This window comes from Neophocaena asiaeorientalis, unplaced genomic scaffold, assembly GCF_003031525.2.
Source record: "Neophocaena asiaeorientalis asiaeorientalis breed wild unplaced genomic scaffold, Neophocaena_asiaeorientalis_V1.1 scaffold55, whole genome shotgun sequence".
NCBI classification, from domain to species: Eukaryota; Metazoa; Chordata; class Mammalia; order Artiodactyla; family Phocoenidae; genus Neophocaena; species Neophocaena asiaeorientalis.
This window is the reverse complement of record NW_020175684.1, coordinates 3,803,345-3,817,205: the sequence shown is the minus strand read 5'-3', so window position 1 is coordinate 3,817,205 and position 13,861 is coordinate 3,803,345. Positions and strand designations below refer to the sequence as shown.

General features: G+C 35.8%; 1 pseudogene; it reads left to right on the top strand.

Moving 5' to 3' along the window:
• Positions 1 to 255: 255 nt before the first annotated feature.
• Positions 256 to 5,629, top strand: LOC112390929 (malate dehydrogenase, mitochondrial pseudogene; annotated as a pseudogene).
• Positions 5,630 to 13,861: the final 8,232 nt, after the last annotated feature.

Sequence of the window (13,861 nt, the reverse complement as noted above, 5' to 3'; positions counted from 1 at the left end):
TATTTAGTTTCATATCATAGAGGTGGAAACAGACTAGAAGAGGTAGATTAATAAGATCACACAGCAATTACGAAGTGAAACCAGGATTAAACAATGAGTCAGTATGATGAAACCAGAGAACATAATTTTCATAGTAAATGTTACTACTTAAATAATTTGCATTTCAAGCGACAATGAAATACTTTAAGAAATGTTTAGTACATAAGTGAGAAGAAAGTTTGGTCATTTGATAAAAACTATACATACTGTTAAGTAATGCCAGGTTAGTGTCTTTTCAAAGAATAGTAACTCAGCATGTCAAAGTGGAAGCACAGTTAAAATATGGCAAGAAACATACAAGCCTTAAAGGCCTATTGCTTATTTTCTCTTTTGACATTTATAGTTATGAATGTCAACACAAATTCAACTGTATAAAAGAAATAACATATTTTTCCCGATGATTCAACTTGATTTCTATTTTGAATGCCCATAGCACTGAGGTTGAAAATTTTAACTCATTCAATCTAGGGTTTTTACCCAGTGCTGAGATTTTGTTGGGTTCACTTAATCCTTGATGTAATATCTCAATAGGGGAATTTTGAGATTTTCTTCATCCCATCTAGTCTTCAGTCATTCATTCATTAGGTTATCATTGAAATATTCCTCTTTCTTATCTGCTGACTTTATTCAGATTCTATTGTTCTTGCTGCTATTTTCATACCAATCCTAAAGCCACAGGTACATTCTGTGGCTTCTTTGCCACCCTGGGGATGAAAATCCTGGGAAAGTTATTTGTGGCCCTTACATGCTTAATGCTGAAAACTTCCATTCCCAGTTATGGTGGACACAGAAGAGCCTAAATGCTTTGGAATGACAGAGAGTGAACTACAGAGAGAACAAGGACAACAACAAAATCAGCATTTATCATATGCAAAAAAATTCAGCCACATTTTACACACTGCATATTTCTGTACTATTGCAAGGCTTAAATCATGTCTTTAAATTCACCTTCAGTCTGCGAGCACCTAAGCCTTTTAGCTCTCCTTCACAAAACAAATGAATAGGTAACCATTCAGCTGATAAGCTAATTCAATTCACTGGAACATGAACTACACACAATTTTAATATCTGTAATGTGTTTGGCAACAATGGGAAAAATCTGTATGCCCTAGAACAGACGTTAAAATTTTACCCCAGAGAAAGATGAAGAGAAACATATGGTATTCACAAGGTTAGTGATTAAATTTCAAAAAGCAAAGAAACATTAAACATTCCTGCAAAATGGAAATAAATAATATCAATAATGGTTCATACAGTCATGAAGAATTACATGGAAGAAACAGGTTTAAAAAGAAAATGTGAGTTAACATTGGCAAACATATCCCAAATGGCAGAAATAAGTTCAAAATGCCATTAAGTCCAAGTCTCAGCTGTTAGTTCTGAAGAATTGGCTGATAATACAATAATTGGCTTTGGGACCCTACACACACACCAAACATATTCACACATACACACAACCATGCACACATGCTTTATTTTTTGATAGATGATTGTAATAAACTTTAGGTCATAGTTTTAATTATGTAGGCTTATTTATTGCACCAAATAATTCATTCATTCATTTCAAATTTGTCTTAATAATAAAGTTGATATTTTCATCATCTATGTAAATGAAGTGGTAGTTTATCAGATTGAACAAGCTGACTTCATGATCTGAAACTCAAATATCTAATTCCAGTGTTAAGCTAACTCATAAGACTGCTACTGACCCAGAAAGAAAACAGAAACTTTCACAGTATAGATGCTTAATGAATATTTATTTTTAATGAATAAATTTTAGAATAATGAGGAAAGGATAAAGGGAAAAAAGGAACAACAAAAATGAAGGTAGGGAGAGGAGGGAGGGGAAGGCAGGAAGGAAAGCTGGAAAGGAGGGAGAAAAGGAAATAGAGAAAGAAGCAATGAAAAAGAAGAATTTTTAGAAACTTCAGTGGTCAATACGTAAAACTACTCCTTGATACTGTTCTTACTATTAACATTAGTAAATTCTTCCTTCAACATAAACATTACTCTGTACTGTGGTATCAGTCAATTTTTCACAGTAAAAATGGAGAATACTGTTTCTTTCCATATTACCATATTCTTCCACATAGTTTAATCCCAGAAGCTATTTTTAGAAATTCACTTTCCTTTGACACAAATATCAATAGCTCCATATGAACTATTAATATATTTTTCTAAAGCATCCATGATTCTTTTAAATTTCTGCTTCTACCACCCTATTTAGATTTTTATCTCACCACTTTAATAATTTCCAGGAATTAGACTCTCTCTGTAGACCAACAAAAAAGGCATTTAAAAGCTATCCTAGGGCTTCCCTGGTGGCGCAGTGATTGAGAGTCCACCTGCCGATGCAGGGGACACGGGTTCGTGCCCCGGTCCGGGAAGATCCCACATGCCGCGGAGCGGCTGGACCCGTGAGCCATGGCCGCTGAGCCTGCGCGTCTGAAGCCTGTGCTCCGCAGCGGGAGAGGCCACAACAGTGAGAGGCCCGCATACCACAAAAAAAAAAGAAAAAAAAAAAGAAAAAAGCTATCCTAGACTGGTTGCTAGAGAAACATTCTGATATGCTACAAGTCTTGTGGAAAGATAGTAGGTTGACTTTCTGGACTGGAAGTCATACTGTTTTTAATGATTTGACTTCCTGGGCTCTTTGCTGCAGATTGTGGGTGAAAGTTCTACTTTTATAGATGGTCTGTGAACTGAAAAAAAAAAGCACAATGTGAGAGCTGTGAATTCAGTTTTCTTTATAGCTTACTGAGGACTGTAGCCCGGGAGCCTCTCAGATAGCTCTGAGGGACTGTTCTGAAGAGGTGGTGGGGAAGGAGGTCAGTATATACATGATTTTGGTGATGGGGGTACTTGCAATCAAGTATACATCTCAGTAGAAGGTTGATGCTAGTCATGAAGAGTAAATGTCTCCATTAGTGATTTTACCGCTTTCCTAGGTATAAGAAGATGCAAGAAATTGTGCTCCTTAAATTTTCTTCTGAAAATATCTATCTGAAGCCTGTTCAGCCAGATTTTCCCAGAGCATCGAGTGCCTCATTCCTGATCTTTGCCCTGAACTCCTTTCAGGGTGTGTTAAAGGTCAGCGACTCTATTGGCTAGTGACTTCATCCTTGTAGAAACAGACGGCAAGTGGCATTCTTTAGTTTGCAGGTCAACCATTGTCCACTTGTATAATCAATCTCTAATATGGAATATCACACAATCTGGATAAGTGAGATTTTGCCTCATTATTATAACTAGATGAAGCTTCATTGCAAAAAGCATTACAGAGGTGACATGTATTTTCATTGCTTCACATACGTAGGTATCAATACATAAAGTCATTGTGTCTCGTTATTTTTGTGCTAAGTTGAATCACTTGGATATGGTATTGTCTACCAGATTTCTTCATTGTAGAAAATCTTTCATTTTTTGCCATCAATAATTTGTAAGGTGATACTTTAAGATACGGTAAATATCTTATAAATATCCTGTTCTCCAACAACATTTTACCTAGTCATTTAGCTTCATTGATGATTATGACACAAAGGTGGCAAGATAGTGATCCTTTCCAATTATCTCATTCTTTCACTGCATATTAGCTTTCATTGTCAAGTAAAGAAGAGCCTTTTCTTTACCCTCCTTCCTTCTTTGTTAAAACATTATGGGGCTTCCCTGCTGGTGCAGTGGTTGAGAGTCCGCCTGCCGATGCAGGGGACACGGGTTCGTGCCCCAGTCCAGGAAGATCCCACATGCCGTGGAGTGGCTAGGCCCGTGAGCCATGGCCGCTGAGCCTGAACGTCCGGAGCCTGTGCTCCACAATGGGAGAGGCCACAACAGTGAGAGGCCCGCGTACCACAAAAAAAAAAAAGAAAAATCATTATGGATCCATGGAAACTTTTGTTATTTGAAATTTTATAATGTATTACCTTCAATCCTTTTCTTTCTTTCTTTCTGTGTTTTTCTTTTTTTTTTAATACACAATCTGTATTAAGTTTGGCCCATGGGAACACCTTTTCACTAGTTTCTTGCCCTTTTCACACTTTCACATCAGAATTTGAACACATACTTGCTTCCTAGAACAACATATTACATGCTTATCTTGTACTTTGTCCCAAATATAGAATCAGCCATTTCTCCAAAGAACATTGGTGCCTTTTATTGGGAACACATTATGACTTTACTTTTAATGCAGAAAAACTGGAATAATATTTTCTACCTTGCTGAAGATATTTGTTAAGAAGAAGTTATATTTAAAATATTAATAACCTTAACATTAAAATTCTGTAATAACTAAATAATCATTAGCAATATAACATATGCCTCCAAATTACTTAATAATTTTCTAAGCAGTCACGGGTTTATTGAACCACCTTGATCTTTGTACTTATCTTTGCATCCGTAAATACATATGAGTATTATTGGACTGCATTGGTAAAATAAAACAGGTAAGAATTACAAGGGAAAAAGTTTGTTCAGTCACATGTTTCCTTACAGGGACTTTCCTTTTGCAATATAGTAGTAAATAAAAATAGAAATATCAAATTTTCTTCCTTCTTTTGTCCCTCGCTGGCTCCTTCCCGTGCTGGTCCACGCCCCACCTGCCACCGCCCGGCCTGCGGGCACTGCTCTCCGCCGCATCTTTGGCACCTCGGCCCAGAACAATGCTAAAGCAACCGTGCTGGGGGCTTGGAGGAGTCCGGCAGCCGCTTTCGCTTCTCCTGAAGAGCGGCCCCTTGGTGAGCCGCCCGACCCTCCACGGTATTGTTCATACACCCGGAGTGGCTGCCGATGGGAGCCACATCGCGACCAGAGCGATGGTGAAAGGGCACCTCGGAGCCGGGCAGCTGCCAGACTGCCCGGAGGGCTGCGACAAGGTGGCTATTACCGCGGGAGTCCCAAGAAAAGCAGGCATGACATGGGACGACCTGCTCAACACCCACGCCACAATCCTGGCCACCCTGACTGTTGCCTGTGCCCGCACAGCCCCGAGACCATGATCTGCGTCATTTCAAATCCAGTTAACTCCTCCATCCCAATCACAGCGGAAGTTTTCAAGAAACATGGAGTTTACAACCCCAGTAAAATCTTTGGGGTGACAACCCTGGACATTGTCCAAGCCAACACTTTTGTTGCCAAACTGAAGGGTGTGGACCAGCTCGAGTCAACGTTCTTGTCATTGGCGGCCATGCTGGGAGGATCATCCCCCGATCTCAGTGCACCCCCAAAGTGGACTTTCCCCAGGACCTGCTGACTACCCTCACCGGGTGGATCCAGGAGGTTGGCACGGAGGTGGGCAAGGCTAAGGCCACAACAAACCCTGCCACCCTGTCCACGGCGTACGCCAGAGCCCACCAATTTGTCTCCTCCCTTGTGGATGCGATGAACTGAAAGGAAGTCGAATGTTCCTTCGTCAAGTCCCAAGAAACAGACGGTCTGTATTTCTCCACACCGTCGATGCTGGAGGGAAAGGGCATCAAGAAGAATCTAGGCATCGGCAAAATCTCCCCCGTTTGAAGAGAAGGTGATTGCCAAGGCCATTTCTGAGCTGAAAGCCTCCATCAAGAAACGAGAGGAGTTTGTAAAAAACATGAAATGAGAAGGCGGTTAGCGAGCAGTCCGTTTTCCTTAACAGATTAAGGCGTCATGTCAGTGTAAAGCCATTTCAGACACCTTTGTCTTTTCAGTTTGCTTTGATGATGAGTATTGTATGAAAAAAACACCTCTTCCAAATCTCGGGTCAGTCTATCAGTGCATCAATAAAAGCTTTTCTTTTTCAAGTTCTCCTCCAAATTAAAAAAAAAATATTTTTTCTTTCAAACTTTTGAGTGTGGGAGAAAACAAATTCAAGGGAAGAGGAAAAAGTAAAAGTATATGTAAAAGTTTTGAACTACTCCAGGCAGAGAAAATAATTGTTAGTAGTCATACTGGGAAGACTTTTGAATTTAATAAGATAAAAATTAGAAGTTTTATATGAAACAAAGATTAGAAAATAATTCGATTAATTTAATTATCTCAATACTCTGTGTGAGAATGATGCAGGATGACCTAAACAATAGACTTCTTTGTGTTCTGATACATAATGAATGAGATAAAATTTAAATAACACACAACATGTAACAGGCTTGTAAAATAGGAAAACAACAGCATGACTTAGAGGGAACTTTAGAAATCAATTAAAAGTTGAAAGATTTATTAAAATAATTTTGCAATTTAAATGTGACCTTTTTTATCTTTTAGGTCAAACCGATCATACATTTCTAACATACTGAACTATCAATAACTCATGTAATATTCCTTTTAAACAGATAAAAAATTCTGCTACAGCAGTAAATGACTGGGTTGCTGTGAAATGATGTTATAATAGTTTCAGTTGGCTTGAATATTTCGAAGCTTCACGTTCCCTTTTAAAAGAAGGACTTTAAAAACATTGAACATGTTGAGGGCAGTCATCAAAATGGAATTGCCTTTAAAAATTAAATGCATGCAGTTGCTTTATTTTTTTTAAGTCAACCCTGATTTTACTGGAAAAGTCACTGAAAGTGTTTTATGTATCAAAATATAAAATCAAATGATATAGGTGATCTTCAATTGATGAATAAAGAAAAAATTTTAAGTAGAAATTTCATCTTGACCTGTTTTCATTTCTGTCAGGCACATTTATGGATTTAAGGAACCTCTATTTCTAGCATATACTGAAAATGGATTAGAAGAAGGAACATGGAAGTGTGTTAATAATAAGAATTGCATTGCACATTTACTATGCGCCTGACACTGTTGTGTTTAACTAACTCATCAATCTTTCTAACAACCCTACAAGAGAGATACCACTATTGGCACCATTTTGTAGAAGGGAGAACTGAAGCACAGTTTAATAAAATAATTCACCTGCAGTCATCTTGAGTGATGGAGTTAAGGCCCCAAACTAGGCAGTATTACTACACAGTTTCTTGTTCTAAGTAATGAGGTAATAAGCGTTAAAAATAGATTCAGAACAATTTATTTTAAAAAGAGATAAATGCAAGTTATAATGTTGAAATGCCTATGCATTATAACATAAAACATTTTGTTTGAAACATACAGAATAAAACTTTCTTTAAATTTAAATGATTCGCCAAAAAATTGAGAAAGAGTTGGAATTGGGAATAGATTCAAATTTTCTGAATTTAAATTCAGTTTTATTTTTGTAAGAACATAAATCCTACTAATAAAATTATTAGAATTATGACTGATGAAATTAAGGGAGAAAAGGTATTATAATAACAATAAACTCATATATAATGCTTATTGTGTGCTATCTACTTTCCTAAGTATTATGTATTTTAATACATTTAATCTACAGAACAGCCACATGAGATGTTACTATTCACACTTTTGAGATGAAGAAACTAAGGTACAAAAAGAATAAATACACTTCTCAAGGTCGCAAAACTGATAACTAGCAAAGCCAGGATTCAAACTCATGAAGTTTGGATCCAGAGTTCTTGCTTTTAAGTCCAAAAAAATGTCCACATTTCAATTTTGTGTCTGGAAAGATTTCTATTAGTAGAAATGAGGAAGGCAGAAAAAGCAAATGCTGTTTCATATTTTTCCCCCAAGAAATGGGGAAGATGAGTAAAAGTTTTACATATGCTATGTTTGAGTTGTTGAAAGGTGTGCTATACAAATGGAAATACATCTGAAATAAAAAGTAATATGCGGGACTAAATCCTAGCCCAGAAATCAGAATAGAAATTTGTAATTCAGCTACTGTAGGGTTATTTAAACCAAGAAAGTAGAAATAATAACATTATTAATAATTATTATTATTATTACAATTATAATATGTACTATAATAATTCATTCTTATATTTAGGTTGTAGCTGGAGTTCTTATCACATATATTATCTTATTTTTTTTAACATCTTTATTCGAGTATAATTGCTTTACATTGTTGTGTTAGTTTCTGCTGTATAATAAAGTGAATCAGCTAATACATATGCATATATCCCCATACCCCCTCCCTCTTGTGTCTCCCCCCAACCCTCGCTATCTCACCCCATATTATCTTATTTAAACTCATATATTATTTAATTTAATGTCAGAGATTAAGCTCTATATAGAACAGAGAAGAATATCAAGACAACTCAGGAAGAAGAGTCAGTCAAGGAATAAGAAACATCTGTAGAGATGAGAACTGATCCAAATATAAACCAAATTTCAAGAGTTTTAGTAGTGAGTGAATGATGAGCTAGCAAAAGCAACAAGATATTCTGTACTTTCAAGAGGTTTTCAGAGAAAGAAAAGAAAGAGAGTTTAAAGAGTTGGTCAGGATTAAATGAAAAAATAACTTTTAGCATACGACAAGCTAGAACATATTTAGAGATGGGGGAAGAGAACAGATGGAGAAAAAGAATTAAAGCACAGAATTGGGGAAGGGATGGTGAATGGATTGTGTTCTCTGTGACATGAGTAAATGAGATCAGAAACTCCATCTTTTCATTAGAGATCACGGACAATCTAGTAAATGAGGAAGTTTCAGTAGCAATTATGGGATAAGGAGCTAAAACATTTTGAGCTGGATGGCTGCAGATAGTCAATAAATTAATATGCTGAGAATAAGGACTGGGAGCAGAGTATTGAGAAGAAAAAAATGGCATAGACATGTAAGGAAGTGTATTAAGGGGTCAGGAAGAGAAACATTTTCAATGAAGTCTATGGCATCTACTGGTCAGCTTTATGTCTCAAGCACTTTTAGGAAGAATATAGTTCTTAACCACTTCAATCTTTTAAAGTTAAAATATAAGGCTCATATTTCACTATCAAAATGCAATTATTTGACATTCCTTTCATTGTGCTAACTAGGCAGACAATGGTAAAATCTAAGACTGAATGAATTCTCAAATGAGCCAATAAAGGATTTTTGGCATTATAAAATGTTAAATGGAAAAGGATTTTTAATCATAATTACCATAATCTACATTGGAGCTCAGAGAAGGCAGTAAAATCTATCATTAAATGATTTATCAGCAATGAATGTTTTAGTGTCCATAGGGTTCTTATGATTTTTAAAAGTTAACTTTTAAAAATCTCATTTAATTTCTCTAACTATTTAAGTTCTATTTATTTTAATCTTTAATTTGTGAAGCTATTTTTTACCTGCTTGAGTGTCCAAAATATGCTACACAGCTCTTGAGGGAAAACAAAATAAGAAAATCATGAAAAAATGAATAAACAACAAACAACTCTGCTCCTTGTAACATATAATTTCTTTATGAATTATGGATTCCATGAAAAGTACTAGAAAAATGTAAGCTTGTGATTTTTAAAAATTCTATGGAATGTAGACTTGTTGTGGTGCTTTAGAAAAAACACATGTTTCTGGAATCCCCCATGGAGTTCTAGAAACATCTAGACACAAATCTTGCACAAGAATCAAAGAGATGAGATGAAGAGGAATATCACCTAAATTCTTTGTGTCAGAGTCACAGATGCATTGTCTGTGTGCAATAGCATTTATTTTGGTTATTTCTTCAATGTAGGATTATTCTATATACAGGATAGTTATCTTGAGTATTTATGAGAATTCTTTATCAAAATTCTACCTGAGTATTGTCTGAAAAGTTATGGTAACATGCAAGAAAAACCCTTTAAAACCAAAATAAAAATTAATTCTCTAAATATAATATGGCCCTCAAGGACAAAGTTCACTGTGGTCAACTATTGTACAGCATGCAGTTGTTATACAATTACTTATGTCATGGTATAACAAATTACCACGAACTTCATGGCTTAATGCAATACAAATTTATTATCTTACAGTTCTGGAGGCCAGAAGTTTAAAGTCAGTTTCACTGGACTAAAACCAAGATGTCCACCTGGCCAAGCTCCCTTTGGAGAAACTAAGGGAGAATTTGTTTCCTCTCCTTTTCCAGCTTCTAGAGTTATATTTCTTGACTCATGGACTCTTCCTCCATCATCAAAGTCAGTGGCATAGCTGCTTTTCTCTCTGACTCTGCTTCCCTCTACTTCCTTTACATGGCTTTCTTCTTCTGTAGTCTGTGTCAAATATCTCTTATATAAGGGTACATGTGATAGCATTTAGATCTTGACTTTATAATACCTGCAAAGTTTTTTTGCCATATGGTAACATTCACAGGTTCCATGGATTAGGGTATGGATATCTTCTGAGGATCCATTATTCAGCCTACCACAGCATATAAGGCATAAAATAATCTGTATCACAGTATCTAATGTGTTTTCCCTTTAATGAATGAAAAGGAAACTGTCAGGAAAACCATTAATAATTAAGAACTTACATATTTAAAGGAGCATATGGTGTCAAAAAATCATGCTTCTACAAATCTTTGGTAAACAAGGCTGAACTCAAACTCTAAAAGCAGTCACTTTCTTCACCCACAAATCTCCAAGAATGGATAACTGTGAGGACATATCCTGGCCACAGCACTTTTCTGTCAAAAACGCTACCTAGCAAGTGTTTGCCCATGGATGAAAGAGTAGGAATATAAGCAGAATATCATGAGATCAAATGAAAATCAAGAACCAGGTACATCCAAAATGAAGTGAGAATAATGTATATTTCTCTCTACCAATTGTCTAGGATTCTTTATATTTTTTATATATGTATATGTATATGTATATATATACATAAATATATATGTATATGTATGTGTATATATATACAATTATATATATAAACTATAGATAAACATAAATAATTGATCATTTTATAAGTATGTGTGACATGACTGACTGGATCCACTCTACAATTGGTAGAGAAAACAATGGCAGAAAACATAAATACTGTTCAAAATATTTTGTTAAAATCACAGATTAGTAAGAGCAGGTGGCATATACTTAGCTTTAATTTCAAATGAGAAAGGAAAATTGTGCCTTAGCAAACAGAGACCTAGACATATTCTGACATGGCTTATTGTGGCAAGACATGTGTGCCAATTCAGATCTTCACAAGTTCTTAATCAAGACATGAGGCTCAGTGTCTATGTGCCACTAATTGGGCTATTATGTGTTGTCATCTTTGTTAGTTAACTCTTCGTATGTTTATATAATATCTCTTCAACTAGAATTTTCACCCTTGATGGGATATAGAATAGTTAGACGTTAGACACAATCATGCATAGCAATACATATTCTAAGAAAAATGTTGTCTCCTTTTTGACAATGGGAAACCCAGGAGTTCAAAATTCATTGTCATCTAAAGTCACTCAAGCAAAACATTTTCATCTATTCTGATGCTTAGTATAGCACCTCAGACATAGCATGTAATCAGTAAAAGTATATAGAATAGAACTCATTAATGTAATTTGTAAAAAAAAAATCTGTACCTAGATAAATAATTTATTTTCAAGATGAGTACACACACAACAAAAAATAGTGCTTCAACATCAGGAAATGCTTAGTCAAATAAGGTGTTGTCACCTTTTTCTGTGGAAAAATAATAAGACTCAGCTGTGATTTGAAGAATGTACCCTCCTTATTTTTCATCTATCTTTTATACTCAAGACTTGAATTCACAGACATTGCTGAGATGATTTGCCAAGGCTTAAGACAGCTTCTTATAATGAAGGAGGTAAGGTGGATGTTATAGAGACTGTTCTACCTGGGGACTGTTCTATCTGGGCACATGGCCAACCAAAATAAAAGTTACATTTGTAAGTCTAGTTTTCAGAGAGGTATAGTTTTGAAACTAAGTTCAGGACACTAAGATATAAGCATGCATAACCTTGGCAACTACTGAAATGAATAAGGAATGATTCTAACCCATATCCTTTTTTCCCCTTCCTTTTTTGCTGGCTGGAATGAGTACATAATGGTTATAGCTGGAGATGCCATGCTGGACCATGAGAAATCCTTGTGAATAAAGACTCTCACAGGTTGAGTCCCTAAAGCAGAGAATGAAATGAAGTGTAACATGCAAGATATTCATTAATAGTGCCATTTGAGTCATCCACAGTAGAAGTTAGGAGAAGGAAACAGGATTAGACAGAGGGAAAAGTTGAACTGAGATGGAGATCCCACAATAGCCTCCAGAAATCTTATGAGATCTTTGGAGCTAGACTTGCCCTTCAAAATAGTCTTATGGTGGGATAAAGTGGCCAGAGCTTTGCATTCATGTATTGATCAATCACTGGCTGTGGGTAACGCTGGGAAGGCATAAGACCTTGAGTGAGGAACTTCTTTGCAGCTGAAGTAACCCCTCAGAGGTTGACAACTGTGTGTTCACAGCTCACCAACAACTGGGAAAACAGATCCTTCAGTGGTGGGCATCTGAAAGTACACTGTGTTGTTCGACACAGTGGCCAAGTCCAGTGAGTAATAAGTAGGGAAGTATTGTGAGTTCTGGAACCCTGAGAGAACTTTCCAGACTTGTACTGCCAACCTCTGGACTTTGACATGAGAGAAAACATTCAAACACTCTCACTGAACCATCTCCACTAGCATGGCTTTTATTACCATCTTTATGATCTTGTGTCCCAAAATTTACCTCTAATCTAGATCAAGTACCAGTATTATACAGTATATGAACTACTTGGCATTTCCATTTGAAACAATGACTGCATCTTTATTTCAACTTGAGCAAACTAAAATAAATCATCTCTCCACCAGACAAATTTTCTTTTTGTACTACCAATCTCAGTATATGACACAAAAATCCATGTAGATATTTTTATTTCAAGTCCAAATTTTTAGCTCAGGAAGCATTTTATAAGCTGAGCTTTTTTATAGCATCTCATGATACCTCCATCATTCATTCAAAAGTCCCTTTACAAAAAAATTCCCTTCTACAAAGGGGCTATTTTCTCTTAATTCTCTAATCCTTTGTTCACACCATTTTCTCTTTCTATACTTTTATACTCATCTCCCCTCCAATTAACTTTTGGTAATTCAATTGCATTTGTAATTATTTATCTCCAAACAAAGCATCATAATCTCTTTATATTATTGTGTCTCCAGCACCTACAAAATGCCTGGCTCACAGTAGGTCAGTCTTCATACTGAGCAGATGAATGAATGCAAGCATGAATGAAAGATACCCCTTGGCTCCATCTATCCCGGTTTTCTCCCCTTTCCATAGAAGCATGCCACAGTCCAGTCTTCGCAAGTTATAACTGTAGTGAAATATAGACCTGAAAAATATATTAGAATCAAGTAACAAACAATGACAAATATTAGAAAAAGTAAATTGGACTTCATTTGTTAAACAATGTGGAGTCACAGAAAATTTTTAAGAAGCATTCAGGCAAGAACATGAGTGTTTAAATTCCAGGCTCTAGTTAATTAAAGATAACCAGAATGATCATTTCATTAACTGAATTCTTACTAGAAGTGTATGATCACTGTTAAACTGTGAATCACTTAATAGAAGGAATGCTGAAATCAAGATGATAGAATATGGACTGTGCTCATTAACTCTTCAGATAACATTAAAGCGCAAGAGGGGGAAAGGAAGTGGCTTAAAACTAAAAGGCTATGATAACGATTTAACGTGACCTCCAAGAGTGTAAAGACACAGAACAAAATGTATTAAAGATGAGATGAGGGAAATAAAACTGGAGAGGAAAATAATTTTTAAAATGCAAAAATATAAGATGTGCAAGTGTGGCAGATACATAGCTAAGTGTCATAGTAGATAACAAACTAGCCATGATCAGCTCCAGGGAAAGCAAATGTAGTGTTAAATTCTAAGTAGCAACAGTATACCCGGAGATGATGCAGATTCTCAAATTATATTCTCAGTGTTTTGTCTGTTTTCTTTCTTTTTTTTACACTTCAATCAAGGAGCTTTGTGGAAAATGTGGGGCAGATACGC